This window comes from Styela clava, chromosome 5, assembly GCF_964204865.1.
Source record: "Styela clava chromosome 5, kaStyClav1.hap1.2, whole genome shotgun sequence".
Classification (NCBI taxonomy): domain Eukaryota; kingdom Metazoa; phylum Chordata; class Ascidiacea; order Stolidobranchia; family Styelidae; genus Styela; species Styela clava.
The window spans coordinates 18211632-18225610 of NC_135254.1; the positions used below are offsets into that span (position 1 = coordinate 18211632).

The 13979-nt window shown below is 34.1% G+C and overlaps 1 long non-coding RNA gene across 2 annotated transcripts; it reads left to right on the forward strand.

Moving 5' to 3' along the window:
- The first annotated feature begins 60 nt into the window (after positions 1-60).
- LOC144423052 (uncharacterized) lies at positions 61-8568 on the forward strand. Of its 2 annotated transcripts, XR_013475537.1 has the most exons (3): positions 61-149; positions 2098-2289; positions 8455-8568. It is a non-coding gene; the product is annotated as an uncharacterized LOC144423052 (long non-coding RNA). The 2 variants fall into 2 exon arrangements; XR_013475538.1 differs by lacking the exons at positions 61-149; positions 8455-8568 and adding an exon at positions 1385-1772 and having other exon boundaries at positions 2098-2875.
- Positions 8569-13979: the final 5411 nt, after the last annotated feature.

The window sequence follows — 13979 nt, forward strand, 5'->3', positions numbered from 1 at the left end:
AGCCGATCACGCTTCTTCACACATAACATCAGCAACAGCATTAATCACGGTTCTATGTGAAGTAAATACGGTAATTGACTGCTCAAGACAAGTGCATACCGATGGCATCGACTGATTCACATATTTGGTGTTATGGAGCTCGTGAAGAGGTAGACTGTTATTTACGGAGTCCCACAATAAGAGCGTAACAAAAACAAATTTTTACTTACCGATTAATATTAATGAGTGATTTGAAATTACTCTTTAATAACTCGGATGTATTTGTTGCTTCTTAAATTTTATTAATGTCATTTTGAGTAAACTAATAGTTAACGGAGACTCTAGTTCTGTATGAAGCACTTTGAGTCTGTCTCTACAGTAGACCTCTTGGTAAAAAGCGAATATGATACAGGTATGTACGGCCATAAAGAACAATCCTGAGATTTCGTCATCCAGCGTAAGGGTATAGACGTATATTAATGTGTTTAGTATCTATGTCAGCCAGTGCACTGCAGTTGACTACGTTCGCGTTGAGTGGCGCATTGTGCCTTAGGACTACGCTTGATTTCTAACCTAAGATTACCCCGCTTAGATTCGCAGGTTCAAATCCAGTAGGGGATAATTTAGTACCAGATGATTGCTGGCGGCTTCTTCCCACCATCCCTAATCTAAGCTAGCGCTTCCCAAACTTTTTTCGCCACGGAATATTAATACTTTTTATGATGTAATTTCAGTTTTTTCTCTACTTTCGCTTGAGGCACATAATATGCAGCACCTACGCCAAATGGATTTTTCGAACCGTCAGTAAATACTTGTACATAGTCTCGATAGTTTTCGTGTATATGGTCAAGAAATGACGTTTGAAGTATTGTTGGTGAACATGTTGTACCATAAATCGTTAACGATGTATCAATTTGCGGTGGCTTCATTATCCAGGGAGGAATCTTGAAATTGCCATCTTTTGCAACAAAGAAGTCGGTAAAAAAGCTGTTGGTTGTTTTCATAATAAACGTTGCAAATGACGGTTTACCAGGAAAATATTCTTCCCACGACTGTTTGAATAATTGTGCTGTAATTTCGCTATTATGAGGAATCATTCTGCATTTGTAATGTAGACATTTTCTATAATGTATAATATGTAAAGGCATTTCGTTACACTGGGATTGTAACGCTATAATAGGAGTACTTTTTAATGCAACCAAACATTGTGATTGGATTACAGCCAGTTTCCGCAATATAGTCGTTGTTCTTATTGTTCCTGTTCTTGTTCTTTGACACGTTTTTAAAAAAGTCGCTTTTCTCTTTCATTACTGGACCAATTGCTTTGAAATTTTCAGTAGTTAATGATGGAATTTTTTTTTCTAGAAGGCTATTACTTTTATTAATTTCAAATATTCTTGTGAGCTTTATGAGATACGTTTTTATTTTGGGCTATGACGTCATCAGAATTTGCCACCATGTGGCGATTCCGCAAACATATATCGATCACTTGATCAACGAACAGGTTCCGTGGTCAAGCCTGCTGGAAGGTTACCGTACCGTACCACAGTGAATTTCAGCGTAACGTGTCTATATATTTGAGCATAGCTCTCTTGTTTATGATGTAATCCCTTCAATATTTGTATACTGTAAGTAAAAATTACTTTCGACTGTGACCACTTGTAACACAAACATTTGCTAAATTTATGTGTTTATTATCACTGCTGAGTCCTATGAAAATGGCAACAAGAAGATTGTGTTTGCATCAGATTATTCAACATTTATCCTGACTGTTGATTGTAATAAATTTGAAGGTAATTTTTGAAGTGTAACAAGTGCAGGAAACAAATTAACTTTTACTTTGCATACAACCGCAAGTTTAGGAACTTGGGCGAAGATCTTATTTATTAAGTAACCGCTTCAGGAAACATCAAACGCATTTAATAAAATAAAACTATAGTACTTTTTTAGCACAAAATAAATATTTCCATAATTATATAAAATGAAATAACTCCAAAGTGTGTAAAATAAGGTCTCAAAACTGAAACCGTGGCGCCGTGATTAGTTCATACCAATATTCACTATGATAATTATTTTCGAAATACAACGCTATTTATAAAATAGTCTCAAATTTTTCAGGTATTCGATGAATCGGAGTGTATACACCAACATCATATACCCAACAGCGGAAGATCTTCTTGGCGCCAGGAATACTTTAATTACTCTAAGCAGCGCCGGATTAACCATTAAACAATATAAGCACGTGCTTAGGGCACCAAGCAAAGAGGGGCACCACAGAAATTTTAGAGCAGAATTTTATATAGTTTATCGGTATTTATTAAAATATTACTAGTTCACCAGGCGAGTCAAACTTCAAAATGTTCGCTTATTTTTTGTCTTCACGTATCATATTAACCTTCTTTACTAAAAATGAACACTGAAACTTATTTATTGGACACGAAATGGGCCTGTGAGTCGTTTCCCTAATTTGTTGTTGTTGTTTTTTTCTTTCTAGTATTCACCTTGTTGCTGCATTTTTACTTTCAAAATTTTTTTATTCTCTTCAACAATTGGACCAATGAACTATTTACACTATGTGGCGGTTCCACGATCGCATTTCAACGATATATTGGTCAGCAAAGTCGGGAGTTTCTTGATAAGGTAGACCAGGGTGGTCCAAACTCTGTCATGCTGATACATTCCGTGCGGCTCACAGAACAATTTTAGCGTATATTTGTATCTAATGGAGTAACGTTTTTTTTTTTTTTTAGATATTCCAACTGGGGTTGGGATCCCGAAATTCAAACCCTTTTTCTAACGCTTTGTGCCTTTATTTTAGTAAAAACACTCCTCTGTTTACAAGCGTCGGCCATGTGACAGTAGTGACGAAACGCAGAGCCGACTTAACGCTGCGTAATCCAGTTTTTTTTTCAGTTAGGCCCCGAAACACCAACTGAGACGAACTTGGTTGGTATTTGACGATGTCACTAAGCTTGCTTACGCTGCAAGTTTTTAAACTACTCAACATAACAATTCGTAATAAAATGAGTGTCGCAAGAAAGATGACATAAGAGAACACGGCGGAAATGTATTTTCTTGCCCATCACATAGTGTGAGTAATATCTGTCACGAAAGAATATAATTTGAAGCGACATTAAACGCGAGATGCGCAAAATACAACGGTAATTAACTTTAAAATAACCGAAGGCTTTATATATCTTCTTTAAAAGAACGCCACCCATGCAACATGATAATAGTCTGATTAGAACGGTGAACTCTCGTTGTTTATTAAATTTAAAGTAAGTAAACTCGCGATATTTTGATCACTTTTGGGTTTTCTCCGACTTGCGGCCCGCGAGAGCTCCTCAAAAGTTTTTGCGGTCCTTCAACATAGCACCTTGAACCACTTTGAAGTAGACTACTAGGTACCGGTAAAATTCCAAACTACAGTTGTGACTTGTATCCTTTGGTATTTCGATTCACGTTGAGACTGGAGGCATGAATCTTTATTGTCACACTCCCTCAGGATTAGCCCAACCGATATATCGGCCCGATATTGCGTGTTTGCATATATATAACATCGGCTGTAAACGGCCGATATATATATCGGCTATATATAACAGTTAAAAAACCTAAAAATGTTCGTAAAAGTTGTTCTATTTACTGTTGGTTGTGATTATCTTTAATGGATAATACACTTATGTGGTTTATTGTTTTTATATTTAAATTACACATGAGGGGGCACCAAAGTCTTCAGTGCTTAGGGCACCTAAGCAGAATTTTATATAGTTTATCGGTATTTATTAAAATATTACTAGTTCACCAGGCGAGTCAAACTTCAAAATGTTCGTTTATTTTTTGTCTTCACGTATCATATTAACCTTCTTTACTAAAAATGAACACTGAAACTTATTTATTGGACACGAAATGGGCCTGTGAGTGGTTTCCTTAATTTGTTGTTGTTGTTTTTTTCTTTCTAGTATTTACCTTATTGCTGCATTTTTACTTTCAAAATTTTTTTATTCTCTTCAACAATTGGACCAATGAACTATTTACACTATGTGGCGGTTCCACGATCGCATTTCAACGATATATTGGTCAGCAAAGTCGGGAGTTTCTTGATAAGGTAGACCATGGTGGTCCAAACTCTGTCATGCTGATACATTCCGTGCGGCTCACAGAACAATTTTAGCGTATATTTGTATCTAATGGAGTAACGTTTTTTTTTTTTTTAGATATTCCAACTGGGGTTGGGATCCCGAAATTCAAACCCTTTTTCTAACGCTTTGTGCCTTTATTTTAGTAAAAACACTCCTCTGTTTACAAGCGTCGGCCATGTGACAGTAGTGACGAAACGCAGAGCCGACTTAACGCTGCGTAATCCAGTTTTTTTTTTCAGTTAGGCCCCGAAATACCAACTGAGACGAACTTGGTTGGTATTTGACGATGTCACTAAGCTTGCTTACGCTGCAAGTTTTTAAACTACTCAACATAACAATTCGTAATAAAATGAGTGTCGCAAGAAAGATGACATAAGAGAACACGGCGGAAATGTATTTTCTTGCCCATCACATAGTGTGAGTAATATCTGTCACGAAAGAATATAATTTGAAGCGACATTAAACGCGAGATGCGCAAAATACAACGGTAATTAACTTTAAAATAACCGAAGGCTTTATATATCTTCTTTAAAAGAACGCCACCCATGCAACATGATAATAGTCTGATTAGAACGGTGAACTCTCGTTGTTTATTAAATTTAAAGTAAGTAAACTCGCGATATTTTGATCACTTTTGGGTTTTCTCCGACTTGCGGCCCGCGAGAGCTCCTCAAAAGTTTTTGCGGTCCTTCAACATAGCACCTTGAACCACTTTGAAGTAGACTACTAGGTACCGGTAAAATTCCAAACTACAGTTGTGACTTGTATCCTTTGGTATTTCGATTCACGTTGAGACTGAAAGCATGAATCTTTATTGTCACACTCCCTCAGGATTAGCCCAACCGATATATCGGCCCGATATTGCGTGTTTGCATATATATAACATCGGCTGTAAACGGCCGATATATATATCGGCTATATATAACAGTTAAAAAACCTAAAAATGTTCGTAAAAGTTGTTCTATTTACTGTTGGTTGTGATTATCTTTAATGGATAATACACTTATGTGGTTTATTGTTTTTATATTTAAATTACACATGAGGGGGCACCAAAGTCTTCAGTGCTCAGGGCACCTAAGCAGAATTTTATATAGTTTATCGGTATTTATTAAAATATTACTAGTTCACCAGGCGAGTCAAACTTCAAAATGTTCGTTTATTTTTTGTCTTCACGTATCATATTAACCTTCTTTACTAAAAATGAACACTGAAACTTATTTATTGGACACGAAATGGGCCTGTGAGTCGTTTCCTTAATTTGTTGTTGTCGTTTTTTTCTCTCTAGTATTCACCTTGTTGCTGCATTTTTACTTTCAAAATTTTTTTATTCTCTTCAACAATTGGACCAATGAACTATTTACACTATGTGGCGGTTCCACGATCGCATTTCAACGATATATTGGTCAGCAAAGTCGGGAGTTTCTTGATAAGGTAGACCATGGTGGTCCAAACTCTGTCATGCTGATACATTCCGTGCGGCTCACAGAACAATTTTAGCGTATATTTGTATCTAATGGAGTAACGTTTTTTTTTTTTTTAGATATTCCAACTGGGGTTGGGATCCCGAAATTCAAACCCTTTTTCTAACGCTTTGTGCCTTTATTTTAGTAAAAACACTCCTCTGTTTACAAGCGTCGGCCATGTGACAGTAGTGACGAAACGCAGAGCCGACTTAACGCTGCGTAATTCAGTTTTTTTTTTCAGTTAGGCCCCGAAATACCAACTGAGACGAACTTGGTTGGTATTTGACGATGTCACTAAGCTTGCTTACGCTGCAAGTTTTTAAACTACTCAACATAACAATTCGTAATAAAATGAGTGTCGCAAGAAAGATGACATAAGAGAACACGGCGGAAATGTATTTTCTTGCCCATCACATAGTGTGAGTAATATCTGTCACGAAAGAATATAATTTGAAGCGACATTAAACGCGAGATGCGCAAAATACAACGGTAATTAACTTTAAAATAACCGAAGGCTTTATATATCTTCTTTAAAAGAACGCCACCCATGCAACATGATAATAGTCTGATTAGAACGGTGAACTCTCGTTGTTTATTAAATTTAAAGTAAGTAAACTCGCGATATTTTGATCACTTTTGGGTTTTCTCCGACTTGCGGCCCGCGAGAGCTCCTCAAAAGTTTTTGCGGTCCTTCAACATAGCACCTTGAACCACTTTGAAGTAGACTACTAGGTACCGGTAAAATTCCAAACTACAGTTGTGACTTGTATCCTTTGGTATTTCGATTCACGTTGAGACTGAAGGCATGAATCTTTATTGTCACACTCCCTCAGGATTAGCCCAACCGATATATCGGCCCGATATTGCGTGTTTGCATATATATAACATCGGCTGTAAACGGCCGATATATATATCGGCTATATATAACAGTTAAAAAACCTAAAAATGTTCGTAAAAGTTGTTCTATTTACTGTTGGTTGTGATTATCTTTAATGGATAATACACTTATGTGGTTTATTGTTTTTATATTTAAATTACACATGAGGGGGCACCAAAGTCTTCAGTGCTCAGGGCACCTAAGCAGAATTTTATATAGTTTATCGGTATTTATTAAAATATTACTAGTTCACCAGGCGAGTCAAACTTCAAAATGTTCGTTTATTTTTTGTCTTCACGTATCATATTAACCTTCTTTACTAAAAATGAACACTGAAACTTATTTATTGGACACGAAATGGGCCTGTGAGTCGTTTCCTTAATTTGTTGTTGTCGTTTTTTTCTTTCTAGTATTCACCTTGTTGCTGCATTTTTACTTTCAAAATTTTTTTATTCTCTTCAACAATTGGACCAATGAACTATTTACACTATGTGGCGGTTCCACGATCGCATTTCAACGATATATTGGTCAGCAAAGTCGGGAGTTTCTTGATAAGGTAGACCATGGTGGTCCAAACTCTGTCATGCTGATACATTCCGTGCGGCTCACAGAACAATTTTAGCGTATATTTGTATCTAATGGAGTAACGTTTTTTTTTTTTTTAGATATTCCAACTGGGGTTGGGATCCCGAAATTCAAACCCTTTTTCTAACGCTTTGTGCCTTTATTTTAGTAAAAACACTCCTCTGTTTACAAGCGTCGGCCATGTGACAGTAGTGACGAAACGCAGAGCCGACTTAACGCTGCGTAATTCAGTTTTTTTTTCAGTTAGGCCCCGAAATACCAACTGAGACGAACTTGGTTGGTATTTGACGATGTCACTAAGCTTGCTTACGCTGCAAGTTTTTAAACTACTCAACATAACAATTCGTAATAAAATGAGTGTCGCAAGAAAGATGACATAAGAGAACACGGCGGAAATGTATTTTCTTGCCCATCACATAGTGTGAGTAATATCTGTCACGAAAGAATATAATTTGAAGCGACATTAAACGCGAGATGCGCAAAATACAACGGTAATTAACTTTAAAATAACCGAAGGCTTTATATATCTTCTTTAAAAGAACGCCACCCATGCAACATGATAATAGTCTGATTAGAACGGTGAACTCTCGTTGTTTATTAAATTTAAAGTAAGTAAACTCGCGATATTTTGATCACTTTTGGGTTTTCTCCGACTTGCGGCCCGCGAGAGCTCCTCAAAAGTTTTTGCGGTCCTTCAACATAGCACCTTTAACCACTTTGAAGTAGACTACTAGGTACCGGTAAAATTCCAAACTACAGTTGTGACTTGTATCCTTTGGTATTTCGATTCACGTTGAGACTGGAGGCATGAATCTTTATTGTCACACTCCCTCAGGATTAGCCCAACCGATATATCGGCCCGATATTGCGTGTTTGCATATATATAACATCGGCTGTAAACGGCCGATATATATATCGGCTATATATAACAGTTAAAAAACCTAAAAATGTTCGTAAAAGTTGTTCTATTTACTGTTGGTTGTGATTATCTTTAATGGATAATACACTTATGTGGTTTATTGTTTTTATAATTAAATTACACATGAGGGGGCACCAAAGTCTTCAGTGCTTAGGGCACCAAAGGGGCTTAATCCGCCCCTGGTAAGGGGGTATCATTTGTACTAGTACCGTGTTGAAATATACAGAATTATGCAATGTTCAACAATATACAAATCCATTCTTACTTTTAGACTTTGCTCTTTTGCTTTCAAACTATTTAAGACATTTCTAAACTTTTACGCACCGTGGCGTTCAAATAAAAATTTGTGTCTTTTTTCAAGTTCGTATAATGGAGAAAGTAGTGGTTTAATAACATATACAACGCTCAATTAGGCTTCCCTAAATGTCACTTCTGTCTTCAGAGCATACTACCATTTAACAATTTCAAATTTTACCTACTTGTATATTTTAGAATAAAGACCTGATGGAACAAATTAGAGTGCCTTCGCATGGATGCGGTATTTATTTGTGGTGACTTTGCCTACAACACATCAGATTTTCGACAAAAATCATCCAATTACGTTCGGAAGCGTTGAATATAACAATTATTCATGTTGTACGAAAATGATAAAAGATTTGAATATTTAATATTCAAATGGTTCATTTTTAACACAGCTGCGTTCAGTGTCACTTCTTCTTCCTTGACGACGTTTTTTGCTGCGTGTTGGTATTGAAAAAAATACTAGTGAAAATAATACCCAGCACAAAATTACGAATCGATATAAAAAAAAATAATTAAAAATGTAACATGAATATGAACAAATAAAATAAAATATTCAATACAATATGTCAGTGGATAATTTCTATGGATAAATATAGAACAAACTTAAATATAGAATTAGAGTTATTATGTTCGTTCCCTAATTGATTCGTTGTATATCTCACACGGATGCCCTATACCAGGGCTGTGCAACCTTTATTACAGGAGGGTCATATTCAAGTAATTGGGTGAAGCCGCGGGTCGCACCTTTATTTAAGATATCATTTCTAGTAGTTTCATGCACAAAAAATGTTTTATTTTGTTATTCTTCTTACGGTATGTTAGGGGTTCTTTCAGAAATGGTGAGTTAAGACGCAGACATTTCTGAAGAAAATTGCTATTCAAATTTATTGTAACACCGACTTAAACAAATTCAGTGAGCAATGCGTTTTTATAACATTGTGTATTTTGCAACAGGATTTTACTAGCTAGTTTTGCTAATATGCCAGTGGCATTCAGGTACTAAAAACTTGTTTCGTGGCACACCATTCAAAATTGGCACTTTTCCGCGGGCCGCACAATATTTCCTTGCGGGCCGCATTTAGCCCGCGGGCCGCAGTTTGCACACCCCTGCCTTATACCATTACGTTTTCGCGCATAAATCATCAGAAAATTTTTATCCTGTCCCAATTAATTTTGAGAGTCATATTTCCAACAACATTTATACATACCTCAATACTGATAAAAATGCACGTCTTTTCAAATTAAACTTGGCGAAACGAAAATTAGCATCTGTAGTAATCCGATTTTTATATTTCATTCAAAGTGCCATTTTTTCTTGTTATTTTGTTTGGAAATTATTTGAAATATTTACACAGAAGATGAATGTTTTTATTTACTGTTATAAAATAGAAGTTGGTGAATATAAATGATGCCATGAATGAAATTTTTCATTTTTATCCGAAGATTGATTGTATATTCCGTCGAAAGTGTTTCTGAAAAACATCGTGTAATTTTTTCATCTTTATACCACAGACATATGTTGTATGTTGATTCTACTGGTTTGTCCGATTCTTTAATTGAACAAAGATCATTTTTCAAATTTTTCATTTTTCTGTTTTTAAATATGGATATCCGACTATTCTCTCTCATAAATGTTGGTTCATATTCGTTCGCTACAAATGAAAATTTCATTTTGTGCATGTTCTGTCCATTAGATTTTGAATTCTTGTTGAGCTTTACCAATTTATTGACTTTGTAATTTCTTCTATTTCGATAACCGTCGATAAAGATGGATTTCCAAGTTTTGGTCAATAACGAATATCTGTCTATTCCAGTGTTTTCTTCAATGACGCTCATTTTCCTACAAATTGGACAAATGCGTAAACTTGACAAATAGCAAAGGCCCAATATAAGTTCAGTATTTTTTTGATAGGCTGGTTTATGTGCGAACAATAAGAAATATTACAGTGACCAAGTTGAAATATTAGTAATTTGTTTGTCTGAGAAATAAATAGTTTTAAACACAAATGTTAAGATTTATCAACACTTGAGCCTAATAATTGAAAAACAGAAAAAAGACAGCAAGTCTCTCGTTTAAAGCTTTTTTTAAATTTTTCAACCTAAAAATATAAAGCATCGATTGCATTGTTGTACATGCCTCAATACTGCATATTGCAACAGGAAACTGATTTGAAATCTTCCTCATTAGCTGTGATTACTGCTGAATTTGTATGTTGATAAGTTGCAAAAATAAAAACAATCAATGGTGTTAATCAATATTAAAATCTTAAATATTCCTGAATATCGTCAACATACTATGTTCTGTTTGGACGTTGTGTGCGTTTTTCTAAACAAGTTCTAGTTATAAGAACTCATTTTTTTAAAGAAAAAATAATTTTTTATATACATAGCAAGCTATTTTTTTAATTACGTTTTGAGGTAGATAAGAAAATATAAAAGCTATTGTGAGGGAGATACTACGATACTTCGTTTTGTTCAAATTTTTAGTTAAAAGCGTTTCAAAAAAATATGTTTGCAAATCGTGTTTATAGGTATCGATCATTGAATAAGGCTATTGAATATATATCTAATGGAAAAAAGGTTAACCTATGACAAAAACATAGAAAGAAATACGTTGATCTTGTCCATCTCAAATACTGCTATATCAAGTGGGATACCGATCACAGATGTCAGATGGAATTTTTGGAACGACTTGATATGTTAGAAAATCATTAACTAATTCATCATTGCTTAATAATTAATGATATTTTAGAATATTGCTCCGATTTTTTCAAGAAAGATTCTTAAGCAAACGAAATTTTATCTTTCGGTTAATATTTGAAATTTCAAAACAAAATAACCAAAATAAATGACAATTCGAGAGATTATAAAAGGGAAACGTCTTTTAGTAGAATAGGGTTAAATGCTACTTTCAACGTTTCCGAACGGAACTAGGTGCTTAGTACCAAATAAGTTTTCATGTTACATGTAAAGACAAAATATACCGCATCCATGAGACCGTTTTCTTAATTGGTTTGATTAGATGTTCATTGTGAGATATAAAAGCAATAAAAAAATTAAATAGCTTTTGTTCTTTTAATGTAAATAACTGAGAACACCTAATCCTCGAACTCAAAATTCTATAAGTTGTTTAAAAATTTCTCACAATTTTTTCATTACATTAAAGTTTATTATATTAAACATAAAACCATTTTTCTCGTGATAAAGTTTTTAGAAACATGAAACGTCTTGAGGTAGATATCTCTTCATGAATATTTGGATAAGATCAATTAACCTATACAACTCATACAAGTTTGTAAATGAAGAATACAAGCAGAAACAGCACAGCTGAATAAAATTATTGATACTGGAGTTGTGACTTTAAATATTGTTTGATTTGAACTGTTCTGAGGAATATTATGCAAATTTTATGTACCTTGCACGCAGTGTGATTCGGTGGGTATAACGATGCTTTCCAAAATTTCTGCCCCATCTTATACTAAATTGTATATGTATGCATAGATCATTGGAACGTGCAAATTCTACAAAAACCGTCCACTACCTAAATTTAAAAATATAACTTGTTTGCATATTTCAAACGCGTGCTTTGATATTTAGATATTTATTATTAGTGGTGACTTTTTAAAGCTATCCGAAGTAAAAATATACGTCTTACCATTCTAATACATTTTTGAACTCAATTGTGACAGTTATGATTAAACACGCCACAAAATTAACTGTTTACATTGCAAATTTCCACGGCCTGGCTAAAGCTTGTGCTTTGGAAAAATTTTCTTCGACTTATTTATGTATAGAATTGATATTTTTGAGTTTCCATTCATCTCTTTAATTCAAGAGAATAAGTTTAGATATGATTTTTATTTGATGCGACTTCATTGACCAAATAAAGCCGCTTATTTAATTATATTTAATATTGCACATATTTCTATTTAGAAGTGTGTTCATGAATAAACTAAGAGGCATCTTTACATGTTGCAACATCGATTCTATCTATTTAATCATGATTACTTCGCAAATAATTACATTTCCAATGAATAAGCTATGTTTGAAAAATCTTAACAGAAATTGGAAAAGCATAGAATTTTGGCGATATTTATGGATAGTTGTAAAAGATTTATATAATATGTCAAAACACAAATGCTGCAGAAATCATTATACATATTCATGTCAAAGTATAAAGAATTATGGCTTGTACAACAACGTTCAAACGTATTGCTGATTCTGCGTATGCTTCTTCCCTTTCCAATTATTTAAAACATTTCTAACCATTTACGCACCATGGCGCTCAAATGTAATTTTGAGCCTCATATTTCCATGTTCACACAAACGAGGAAGTAGTGGTTTTATAACATGTACACCTCTCAACAATTTCCCAATATTTTCTATGTAATTTTGAATTTTTGTGAAATCAATTATGTATGAATCCAAAGTAGTTATTATTTTAATCGAAAGGCGTCAACGTTACCACGAAACAAATATATAGAGACTGTAAATTTTCGAAACGTTTATTGCAGTAAATTTTCTTCTTTCCCACCTAATATAATTTTGAGATTTTTCCAAATCCTATAATAAGAATGATTATCTAATAAACACTCTATAAGATTTGGTCGGTTTCCAGTTTTTTTCCGGAATAATTAATAACTGACTGATAAGTATTTGTCCTCCCATCTTGTTCTTTGCAAACTCGTACTACTCCCGACTACCCCTTATCCTTTATGCTATAGACAACAGACAATATTCGTAAAATTAATTTCATTTATTAAAAAACTATTGCACTCCCGAAATAATATTAAAAAAGAATTGATAAATTGAAATGAAATACGAGCTTCATAAAATATCAACAGCAAGCTATAATTACGTTATATCCAGTTTTTTCATAAAAATGGCTTCCTGGCTTGCAATCAATAAAAGGGTAACTATTTTTGTTTAGTTCCATATCATGATTTATTTCCTCGTTCTCCTTAATAACAGGCAATGAGTTTTTCATTTTTATCCGAAGATCTGTTTTATATTCCGTCGAAAATGTTTGCATTTCTGAAAAATATCTTCGAGTTTTCTCAATTTTTTCCCACAAACATATGTTTGATGTGTTGTATGTTGATTCTACTGGTTCTTCCGATTCTTTAATTGAGCCAAGATCATTTTTCAAGTTTTTCATTTTTCCGTTCTTAGATATGGATATCCGACTATGCTTCCTCCCAAATGTTAGTTTATATTCATTCGCAGCAAATCGAGTTTTCATTTTGTTCATGTTCTGTCCACTAGTTTTTGAATTTTCGTCAAGATTTTCCATTGGATTGACTTTGAAATGTCTTCTATTTTTCCATTCCGTATTTTCACTATTATATTCAACGATTGCTAAAACAGCCATTTTGCTACTGTAATCTCTTTGGGAAAGTTAATCAAAAATGATATCTCTAGCGACATTTGAGGCGCTTATAAGCAGTTTCTCAGCACATATTTTTAGCACCCCGAAGAATACAAATTACTTCTCAGAAAACGTTCGTAGACTTATATAGCAATTAAACACTATTACTTAAATCATATGTTTCAGAAAACTTCATCAAAAGAAATTATCTTTCTATGTCTGATTTTAAATTGTAGCCTTCAGTGTTGATAGATCTTGACATAAACGAAAAAGATACGAATGAACATGCCTGGGCCATTAATGTTCAAAAATTATTATAAACTTTGACTCCAGAATACCTGAATCC